Source organism: Mustela lutreola, chromosome 4 (genome assembly GCF_030435805.1).
Source record: "Mustela lutreola isolate mMusLut2 chromosome 4, mMusLut2.pri, whole genome shotgun sequence".
Taxonomy (NCBI): Eukaryota; Metazoa; Chordata; class Mammalia; order Carnivora; family Mustelidae; genus Mustela; species Mustela lutreola.
This window is the reverse complement of record NC_081293.1, coordinates 63,697,215-63,709,544: the sequence shown is the minus strand read 5'-3', so window position 1 is coordinate 63,709,544 and position 12,330 is coordinate 63,697,215. Positions and strand designations below refer to the sequence as shown.

At 35.2% G+C, this 12,330-nt stretch overlaps 1 protein-coding gene across 7 annotated transcripts in view; it reads left to right on the top strand.

The window, feature by feature from the left end:
* Positions 1–12,330, top strand: part of CABCOCO1 (ciliary associated calcium binding coiled-coil 1) — a 125,405-nt gene that overhangs the window by 15,461 nt on the left and 97,614 nt on the right. The window lies entirely within an intron of this gene.

Genomic DNA, 12,330 nt, shown 5'->3' with positions numbered 1-12,330 from the left:
AATTAGTGAACTTGAACATAGTGTGATAGTAATTATCCAATCTGAACAATACAGAGAAACCTGCCAGAATCCCAAGCTGATCTCTAAATTTATATGGAATGGCTAAGGAATTAGAATGGCTAAAACAACTTCAAAAATAAGGATAAAGCTCCAAAAAAGCATATACCCAATTCTAAGGCTTACTGTAAAGTTACAATAATAAAGTCAATATTGAATTAGTGAAGGGATAAAGCATAGCTCAATGAAACAGAAGACAGAATTCAGAAATACACTGATGCAAAAGTGGTCATCTGATTTTTTTTATAAATATGTAAAAGCAATTCAACAGAACAGTGTAATCTTTTCAACAAATGTTGGAATGATTTCTTTCTATATTGAAAAATATATATAGCTCAGCCTAAGCATTTTATTTGATACAATTAGCTCTAAATGGATCATAGGCATAAAGTTAGAATGTAAAGCTATAAATTTTTTAGAAGAAAATTGGGAGAAAATCTTCATGACCTGGGGTTTTACAAGAATTTCTTAGACATGACCCCCAGACCATGATGCATATAGGAAAAAAATGATAAATTAAGACTTCATAAAATTATAATAGTTTTGTTTTATGAAAAGTCACTGTTAAAAGAATGGACAAGCTGGGCGCCTGGGTGGCTCAGTGGGTTAAAGCCGCTGCCTTTGGCTCGGGTCATGGTCTCAGGGTTCTGGGATCGAGTCCCACATTGGGCTCTCTGCTCAGCGGGGAGCCTGCTTCCCCGCCCTCTCTCTGCCTGCCTCTCCATCTACTTGTGATCTCTCTCTGTCAAGTAAATAAATAAAATCTTTAAAAAAAAAAAAAAAAAGAATGGACAAGCTACAGATAGGGAAAAAATATCTGTAAATCACATATTGACAAAAGACTTCTTTCTGTAACATATAAAGAGCTCTCAAAACAATAAGAAAACAAATAATTCTATTAAAAATGGGCAAAGCTGTCAAAAGGCATAACTCATGTCAACTAAGAGGAAAACGTTAGACAAACCCAAACTGAGGAACATTGTACAAACTATCTCACTCTGGTACCTCCCAATCTGGCAAGGTTATCAAAAATAGGAAAAGATTGAGAAATGTTCACTCCAGGTTAACCTCAGGAGACAAGACTACTAAATATAATGTGATATCATAGATGGGATGCTTGAAATTTCTTATTATTTTTCTAGAATGTTAAGTAAAAATTGAAGAAATCTAATAATAATTTTAAAAATACATATGTAGTAAAAGAAAGGGATTTAATGAAAGCAAAATATATATACACTCTGACAAAAAACTATTTAAGAATAAACTTTAAAAAGAAATGTACAAGTCCTATGTGAAAAAACTCCAGAACTTTTAAAGGTCACAAGGAAGTTTTCTACATTTGGAAAAACCTTACAACATTCTTGGAAATACTCCACATCACAGAGAAGCTAAATCTCTCTAAATTAATATATAATATTAGTATTCCAATAAAAATACCAACAGTTTTTTGTTGATGTTTTTGCCTGGACTGACTTACTAGGCAAGATGATTCTAAAAATATATGGAAAGTAAGCAAATACAAATTGTCTTTAAAAACTGTAATAAACCATAACATATCTTGTTATTAGCAGTAGAATTAGTAATAGTAGTGTTATAAAATCTCAAATATTTGAACACGGTGGTTAATGACCAAACAGACCAAAAGAGCACAATGGAAAGTGTAGAAATAGAACCAAGCATTGGAATTCAGTATTTGATTGAATGACATCTCAAATCTATAATGAAAATATATACTATTCAATAAATAAAATTGTGTCCTTCTAGAAAAAAATAAAATTGAATCTAACCCTCTTTCTGACCATAAACCAAAATATATTTCAAGTGGGTCACATTTTTACTTAAATATAAAATAATTGGAACAATAAAAAATGTTGTAGGAAAATATGAATTAATTTCTTACAACCTTGGGTGGGTAAAACCTTTATAAATATGCCTCAAAATTCCAAAGACATAAAGACAAAGATAATTAAAGTTGATATATAAAAGTAAAAGTCTACAGAGAAAAGAATACCAAAAGAAAAATTAAAAGAAGAATAAGTAACTGGGAAAATTGTTGCATCGCAGATACCAGCAAACTATTAAGTTCTATAATATAAAAAGAGCATGCAGAAGCAAGAAGAAAAAGACCAATAATGCAATAGAAGAACAAGCCAAGGATATGACTAAATAAATACAAGAGTGTTTTGTGTTTTTTTTAAGATTGGATTTATTTGAGAGAGAGGGAGAGAGTATACACACACATGCACACACACACACACACACAGACACACACACACACACACGTAAGTCGGGGGAGAGGCACAGGGAGACGGAGAAAGAATCAGAAGCAGACTCCCCACTGAGTGCAGAGCCTGACACTGGGCTGGATTGTGAGATCATAACCTGACCTGAAACTAAGAGTCTGAAGCTTAACTGACTGAGCCACCCAGGTACCCCAAAACAAGTGATTCTTAAACAAATGAAAAATTTAATATTAAAGGTAATAAGGAAAATCCTAATTAAAACTACACAGAAATGTCATTTGTCATATATCAGATTGACAAAATTGTAAAATTTTGGTAGCATTTTGAGCTGTCAAAGCTATGAGAAAAATGTACTATCTTATATTACTAAAGGGAGTATATATATAACCCCCCCCATGAAGTTTAGATTAGCAGCTATCTATCATATTTACAAATATACTGTCCCCTTTGACCCAGCAATTCTACATTTGGGAATTTATCCTATATATCCACTTACACACGTGTATGTAAGGTCATCAGTTGCAGTAATGTTTGTAAAAGCAAAACCTTAGAAATATCACCTGGAAACATTAGCATGACTCATGTTTAACATAATGTAGATACAGATATATAGTTGTACATCAAGTTTACACATATATGCTTCTTAGCTCTGTCCATGGAGAGGGCCTAGAAGCAATGACATCCAGTATAATAAGCATACCCAGGATCTAAGTCTTGCTTTATAATTTAATTCTCCAATAAAAGAAACCAGGGCTCCTTAGAGAAATGGCTGATTGTAGACCTGGAGCAGGGAACATAGAAGATGAGCCTGGGGCATATTGTAGTGACTAAGAGTAAATGCTCAAAAAATCAAAATGCTGGTGGTATGTCAATGGAATAGAGAAGACAACTGAAAAGATTCTAGTGTCCCAAGTTGGAACAATTTGAACAAAATAACGTAGTATATTGAATTATAGTCCAAAGTATAAAATTAACATCCACAAATCCATACTGATACAAATTAATGATTTGTATAAATAATCAACTGGATAACATACAAATTCCTAATAATTTATGTAGATAATTCACCTTCCAGAAGTTAAAGCACAATTCTTCACCCTTTCAGTATGAGATATACATTGACTTCCTTCCAAAGAGGACAGCATGGAAAGTGGAAAAAACGAACTCCACAGCAGAGAAGCCAAATAAATACTGTTCAACCAGGTGACTAAGGCTGACATCGTTAATGAAGAGCCATGTCAAATATCATATGCCCTTGATATAATGTGATAAGAATGGCACAATGGTCTTTATCCCCCAAATCCTTAACCCCTGCTTAATCATGAGAGAAATGTAGACAAACCCAAATTGAAGGACTTACTACAATATTTCCAACTCATACCTCTCAAAACTGTCGAAGCTATCAAAACCCAGTCAAGTCTGAGAAACCGTAGGGTCTAAGGAGACATAATGACTGAATGTAATTTGGTATCCTGGGTATTAATGAGCATAATTTCTTAAGACAGAAAAAAAGACTTCAATAAAAACTAAAAAATAAAGAAACCCAAAGAAAGTATGAACTCAGACAATAATAAATTATCAATATTTGTTCATTAGTTGTGTCAAATATACCACAGCAATGTTAGCAATATGGGAAACTGTCTGGGGTATATGGGAACTCTCTGTGATATTACTGAAACTTTTCTCTCAAGCTGAAACTACTCTGAAATTAAAAGCTTATCAGTAGGGATTAACTCATCCCTAACATGGAATACTATGCAGCTATAAAAATGAAAGAATGAGGATGTTTTCTAGTTATGGTATGGGAAATTGTGTATTGTTATTGAGTAAGACAAGGTGTAGAATTGTGTGCTTTTGTGTATGAAAGACAAACATGAGAATTTATGTGTTATATATACAAAGAATACTAAGAAAATATGGAAAAAAAAACTAATAAAAACTTTCCATAGGTATCTAAAATATACAAAGAACACCTACAACTCAATAGAACAAAAATAAATAACCCAACTTAAAAATAGGCAAGAGACTTGAATAGATATTTCTCCATGGAAGATATTCAAAAGGCTAACAGGTTTATGAAAATATCAGTAGTCATTACAGAAATGCAGATTCAAACCACAGTGAAATACCACCCCATGACTGTTAGAATGGCCATCATCAGAAAACAAGAGATGACAAATGCTGGCATGAATGTGAACAAAAAGGAAGCCTTGTGCATTGTTGGTGGGATTGTAAACTGGTATAACCACTATGGAAAACAGTATGCAGTTTCCTCAAAAAAATTAAAAATAGAACAACCGTATGACCTGGCAATCCCACTTCTGGGAATATATCCAAAGGGAACAACAACACTAACTCAAAAGTATATCTGCATCCTCATTTTGGCATTATTTAGGATAGTCAAGATGTGGGAACAACCTAAGTGTCTATTGATGAATGAGTAAATAAAGAAGTTGTGGTATATATATAATAATGGAATGATATTCATCCATAAAAACTAAAAAATTCCTACCATTTGTGACAACATGGATGGAACTTGAAGGCATTATGCAAAATGAAATGTCAGACCAAGAAAGATAAATGCTGTACAATCATACATGTAGAATTTAAAACAAAAACAAAACAAAACAAAACAAAAAAAGAAAGAAACAAACAAACAAACAAAACACTGAACCTATAGAAAAGGAGATCAGACTTGTGTTTACCAGAGGTGGAAGGTGGTCAAGTTACAGACTTCCAGTTACAAAATAAGTACTAGGGATGTAATGAACATGATGACTACTGTTAGCACCACTGTGTGGTATAAAAGAAAGCTATTGAGAGTAAATCCTAAGAGTTCTCATAATAAAGAAATTTTTTCCCCTCTATCTTCTTTCCTTTCTTTTCTTTTTATTGTATCTATATGAGATGTATATTAGCTAAAGCCATTGCAGCCACCATCTCATGGTAAATCATGCTGTGTGCCTTAAACTTACACAGTGACATATGTCAATTATTTCTCAACAACACTGGGGAAAAATTTTTTGTAGGGAAGAGTGTGGGAACTGAGCATGTGTGCAACAAAGGTTAAGGAAGCCTTTTTACAATGTATTTCACATATGGTTTTTGAGCCATGTGAATGTATCACCTATGCAAAAATTAAATTGTAAAAAAGAATATATGATGTGAACAGTCCTATGGTTTGCAAACTTAAACTGAGTGTTCACAAACTAGAAACAGAATAAAGAAAAGTAAAACATTTTCATGAATCTCACATTCCAAATTTGACAAGATATTTCCATTTTAAATTTTTTCCATAACTTACAACTGACCCAAAATATTTCTTTTAGGTGAAATTTTATATTGCTGATATCAGTTCAAAAATGAATTTTAAAAACTTGAGCAGGATCCATCCACTTATAAACTAGGAGAGAGTGAAAGTGCACATATAAAACTCAAGCAGGAAAAAAAAGTCAGGGATCTAGTTTTTCCTTTGGGAAGGAAAAAAAAAAATCCTCTCAAACTTTTAAACCTAATAAGGTTATAACTGTCATGAGGAAAGAATATAATTTTAGCCAAGCATGCCAGAGAAAGAGGAAAAGTCTGTTTATACTTAAACTAAAATGTGGTAGAGTCCTGAGCCCACAGTGAACATTCCCATCCAGCAACATTTTAATAGAAAAAGCTACAGAGAACATAGTTGGGGCTATTAGTTGTAGCACATGGTTGCCCATTAATAAAACTCCAGTGAGGAACTGCATTTTCTACTGATTCAGTTTCTGATCTGTTCCTTGTCTCATGCTAGTGCTACAAGGCATACTGCAGACAACCCACCTCGAATCAGAGTGAATCAAGCTAAAAGATTATGCAACCTGGGATATATACAGTTCTCTCACTAATGCACAATCTGGGGAGCCTGTGTGGCATAGTCGTTTGAGCAACCGACTCTTGGTTTCCACTTAGGTCCTGATCTCATTATCCTGAGATCGAACCCCAAGTCCGGCTCCGCGCTCAGCATGAAGTCTGCTTGAAGATTCTCTTTCTGTTTCCCTCTGCCCCTCCTGCTCTTGTTCTCTCTCTCAATCCATCTCTCTCAAATAAATAGATAAATAAATCTTTTTTTTAATATAATTTTTTAATTTTTTATAAACATATATTTTTATCCCCAGGGGTACAGGTCTGTGAATCACCAGGTTTACACACTTCACAGCACTCACCAAAGCACATACCCTCCCCAATGTCCATAATACCACGCCCTTCTCCCAAACCCCCTCCCCCCAGCAACCCTCAGTTTGTTTTGTGAGATTAAGAGTCACTTATGGTTTGTCTCCCTCCCAATCCCATCTTCTTTCATTTATTCTTCTTGTACCCACTTAAGCCCCCATGTTGCAACACCACTTCCTCATATCAGGGAGATCATATGATAGTTGTATTTCTCCGCCTGACTTATTTCGCTAAGCATGATACGCTCTAGTTCCATCCATGTTGTCGCAAATGGCAAGATTTCATTTCTTTTGATAGCTGCATAGTATTCCATTGTGTATATATACCAAATCTTCTTGATCCATTCATCTGTTGATGGATATCTAGGTTCTTTCCATAGTTTGGCTATTGAGGACATTGCTGCTATAAACATTCGAGTACACGTGCCCCTTTGGATCACTACGTTTGTACCTTTAGGGTAAATACCCAATAGTGCAATTGCTGGGTCATAGGGCAGTTCTATTTTCAACATTTTGAGGAACCTCCATGCTGTTTTCCAGAGAGGTTTCACCAGCTTGCATTCCCACCAACAGTGTAGGAGGGTTCCCCTTTCTCCGCATCCTCGCCAGCATCTGTCATTTCCTGACTTGTTGATTTTAGCCATTCTGACTGGTGTGAGGTGATATCGCATTGTGGTTTTGATTTGTATTTCCCTGATGCCGAGTGATATGGAGCACTTTTTCATGTGTCTGTTGGCCATCTGGATGTCTTCTTTGCAGAAATGTCTGTTCATGTCCTCTGCCCATTTCTTGATTGGATTATTTGTTCTTTGGGTGTTGAGTTTGCTAAGTTCTTTATAGATTCTGGACACTAGGCCTTTATCTGATATGTTGTTTGCAAATATCTTCTCCCATTCTGTCAGTTGTCTTTTGATTTTGTTAACTGTTTCCTTTGCTGTGCAAAAGCTTTTGATCTTGATGAAATCCCAATAGTTCATTTTTGCCCTTGCTTCCCTTGCCTTTTGCGTTGTTCCTAGGAAGATGTTGCTGCGGCTGAGGTCGAAGAGGTTGCTGCCTGTGTTCTCCTCAAGGATTTTGATGGATTCCTTTCTCACATTGAGGTCCTTCATCCATTTTGAGTCTATTTTCGTGTGTGGTGTAAGGAAATGGTCCAATTTCATTTTTCTGCATGTGGCTGTCCCAGCACCATTTATTGAAGAGGCTGTCTTTTTTCCATTGGACATTCTTTCCTGCTTTGTCGAAGATTAGTTGACCATAGAGTTGAGAGTCTATTTCTGGGCTCTCTATTCTGTTCCATTGATCTACATGTCTGTTTTTGTGCCAGTACCATGCTGTCTTGATGATGACAGCTTTGTAATAGAGCTTGAAGTCCGGGATTGTGATGCCACCAACATTGGCTTTCTTTTTCAATATCCCTTTAGCTATTCGAGGTCTTTTCTGGTTCCATATAAATTTTAGAATTATTTGTTCCATTTCTTTGAAAAAGATGGATGGTACTTTGATAGGAATTGCATTAAATGTGTAGATTGCTTTAGGTAGCATAGACATTTTCACAATATTTATTCTTCCAATCCAGGAGCATGGAACATTTTTCCATTTGTTTGTGTCTTCCTCAATTTCTTTCATGAGTACTTTATAGTTTTCTGAGTATAGATTCTGTGTCTCTTTGGTTAGGTTTATTCCTAGGTATCTTATGGTTTTGGGTGCAATTGTAAATGGGATTGACTCCTTAATTTCCCTTTCTTCTGTCTTGCTGTTGGTGTAGAGAAATGCAACTGATTTCTGTGCATTGATTTTATATCCTGACACTTTACTGAATTCCTGTATAAGTTCTAGCAGTTTTGGAGTGGAGTCTTTTGGGTTTTCCACATATAGTATCATATCATCTGTGAAGAGTGATAATTTGACTTCTTCTTTGCCGATTTGGATGCCTTTAATTTCCTTTTGTTGTCTGATTGCTGAGGCTAGGACCTCTAGTACTATGTTGAATAGCAGTGGTGATAATGGACATCCCTGCCGTGTTCCTGACCTTAGCGGAAAAGCTTTCAGTTTTTCTCCATTGAGAATGATATTTGCGGTGGGTTTTTCATAGATGGCTTTGATGATATTGAGGTATGTGCCCTCTATCCCTACACTTTGAAGAGTTTTGATCAGGAAGGGATGCTGTACTTTGTCAAATGCTTTTTCAGCATCTATTGAGAGTATCATATGGTTCTTGTTCTTACTTTTATTGATGTGTTGTATCACATTGACTGATTTGCGGATGTTGAACCAACCTTGCAGCCCTGGAATAAATCCCACTGGGTCGTGGTGAATAATCTTTTTAATGTACTGTTGAATCCTATTGGCTAGTATTTTGTTGAGTATTTTCGCATCTGTGTTCATCAAGGATATTGGTCTATAGCTCTCTTTTTGGTGGGATCCTTGTCTGGTTTTGGGATCAAGGTGATGCTGGCCTCATAAAATGAGTTTGGAAGTTTTCCTTCCATTTCTATTTTTTGGAACAGTTTTAGGAGAATAGGAATTAGTTCTTCTTTAAATGTTTGGTAGAATTCCCCCGGGAAGCCATCTGGCCCTGGGCTTTTGTTTGTTTGGAGATTTTTAATGACTGTTTCTATCTCCGTAATGGTTATGGGTCTGTTCAGGCTTTCTATTTCTTCCTGGTTCAGTTGTGGTAGTTTATATGTTTCTAGGAATGCATCCATTTCTTCCAGATTGTCAAATTTATTGCCGTAGAGTTGATCATAGTATGTTCTTATAATAGTTTGTATTTCTTTGGTGTTAGTTGTGATCTCTCCTCTTTCATTCATAATTTTATTTATTTGAGTCCTTTCTCTTTTCTTTTTGATAAGTCGGGCCAGGGGTTTATCAATTTTATTAATTCTTTCAAAGAACCAGCTCCTACTTTCGTTGATTTGTTCTATTGTTTTTTTGGTTTCTATTTCATTGATTTCTGCTCTGATCTTTATCATTTCTCTTCTCCTGCTAGGCTTAGGGTTTCTTTCTTGTTCTTTCTCCAGCTCCTTTAGGTGTAGGGTTAGATTGTGTACCTGAGACCTTTCTTGTTTCTTGAGAAAGGCTTGTACCGCTATATATTTTCCTCTCAGGACTGCCTTTGTTGTGTCCCACAGATTTTGAACCGTTGTATTTTCATTTTCATTTGTTTCCATGATTTTTTTCAATTCTTCTTTAATTTCCCGGTTGACCCATTCATTCTTTAGAAGGATGCTGTTTAGTCTCCATGTATTTTGGTTCTTTTCAAACTTCCTTTTGTGGTTGAGTTCTAGCTTTAGAGCATTGTGGTCTGAAAATATGCAGGGATTGATCCCAATCTTTTGATACCGGTTGAGTCCTGATTTTGGACCGAGGATGTGATCTATTCTGGAGAATGTTCCATGTGCACTAGAGAAGAATGTGTATTCTGTTGCTTTGGGATGAAATGTTCTGAATATATCTGTGATGTCCATCTGGTCCAGTGTGTCGTTTAAGGCCTTTATTTCCTTGCTAATAAATCTTTAAACAAACAAACTAACTAACAAAAAACCAGTATACATTTTTGGGTTTAGTTTTTCCAGAGCCTGACCAAGAATGAAGCTGTCAAGTATTAGATTATTTGACCTCTGTCCAAATCCATAGGCTTAGATTTATTCCATTGTATATAACATGAATATTAGCAAATAACCATAGGATACTTTTTAGTTCTATGAAATTAAATTGCTTCCCCCTAAATAAGAATGATAATAATAGGTAACATTTGGGTAGGATTAACTTGCGCCAGTTACCGTGCATTTGCTTTCCAAATTCCATCTTATTTAATTCACACACAACCTTGAAATAGTTCTATTATTCTCTCCATTTAAAAAATTTTTTAAAAAGTAAATGAGATTTAGAAAGATTAAATAACTCCTTGAAGCCACAAGCATCAGCCGCTATGAGTGAGAAACTCACCCTTCCTACTACTATATTAAATGTTGCCAACTTTATGCTAATTCTAGAAAACACTATACATATGTAATATACTAGTGTACATAGCATTTCAGTTTCTCAACTATTTGCCATGCATGTGTTATTTAATCCTCACAACAGCACCATAATTTTGAAAATTGGTCTTATTCTACACTTACAGATATAGAAAATGAAACTCAGCTCATCTAGCTAGTAAGTTAGGGGTAGTTAGCAGTTATAAGGTAGGTACCATCTTAAGTCTTCCAACGAATTATGACTAGCATGCTCTTTCATTACTGTAAATTTTTGCAGATAAATTTTATTTCTAACAGAACATACTATTTAAAAGGTTTACTCTTTCACATTTTAATCACATCACTAAATGTGTTTTTTAAAAGAGCAAATATTTCAGTTAGATAAGTGAAATGATAACTTTCCTAATTCTTAAAGCCATTATCTATAGAAAGACATTAGACATAGAAAAACAGTTTTAAAGTGTCAATTATATTTCAACATAAGGAAATAGTCATATAAATGTATTTTTGTGCTTGATAAGTATAATTACATCTGGAATTATAATCAATTATCTAAGAATTTCTTTTTTCTCTGCATCTCTAATTAATACCATTTTAGTAATAAAATGATTCAGATTTTTAATCCATTCATTTTTGAATTGCTTTTATCCAGTAGATATTTCATTTCTGAAGCTATCCCAAGAAAGTTTCAAAAGAAGGGGGGATCATAGGGAAAAAAGTGTACAATAATAATTGAGCTCCCCTTAGAATGATAGAGGAAAGCTCAGTTATCCAGCAATAATTTGTGTATCTGACATCTATAAAGGATGATCTGGAGGGAGGCTATGAGAGAGGGACAAATTGCCATTCATTAAACCAGTTTTTAATTGCTAACATAGTTTGTTTCATTCTAATTCCTACAAATAGGAATCTAGATGAAACAAATTGCAAGGTAGTGATTATAGTGACTTCCTAAAATTTTTAATTGCTTTACTATCATTTTATCAGTAATCTGGGGTCATAACACATCCCAAAGTGAAAGGGTAGCTGTGTAACCAGAAGTGGCTATGTCCAACAATCAGCTCATGTTCTCATAAATCCTGTGCTTTACCCCCTCTTGCTGCCCTGAAAAATTCACTCAGTTAGCGAGAAGTCCTAACTGCACTGGTTTCCTGAGAGACATAGAGAGTTGGTTGGGACTGACCTGGAGGGAGGAGCTTATATGGAACAGCTCAGGGTTCCCTGGAGCCTTCCTCCAAGCCCCCAGCAGACACCTCCCCCAGGAAGCTGTCCAAACTCGCCTTTGCTAGAGACTTTCAGTTCTCCACCTCCAGACTCTTCAGTTTTACGTCTATACTCTTCACTTGTCAGTGTGTGTGTGTGTGTGTGTGTGTGTGTGATGTAATAGTATTTTGCCTGCCACAAGTAAAAATGAGCATAACTAAACAGGAAAAGAAGATGGAAGTTCCTATTTGTATCATAGACACTATAAATGTTAAGTCTAAAGTTTTTGACATTTATCTACTTTTTTTTTCAACTGGACACATGCCATACAAGATACTTTTGCTTTTTTGTTTGTTTTTAGTTGCAAGAGAAGAGACCACAATCACTGACTTGTTTATTTTTGGTAATGGTGGCAAAGTGGTGTCAGCGTCACTCGGCACTGTCATCTGGCTCTCACCACTTCCACCAGGCATACATTTGAGAAACAGCTTACATAAGTTATAAGTCTGTAGCTTGGAAAAGAAAAAAAATATCTTGATGTTTTACATAAAAATACATATTTCTGGCATCTATTGAAAGTCTTCAGTCCCATATTCCCACATGTTAACAATCAGTCAAAGCCAAGTGTTGGTTGACTCTGTTCAT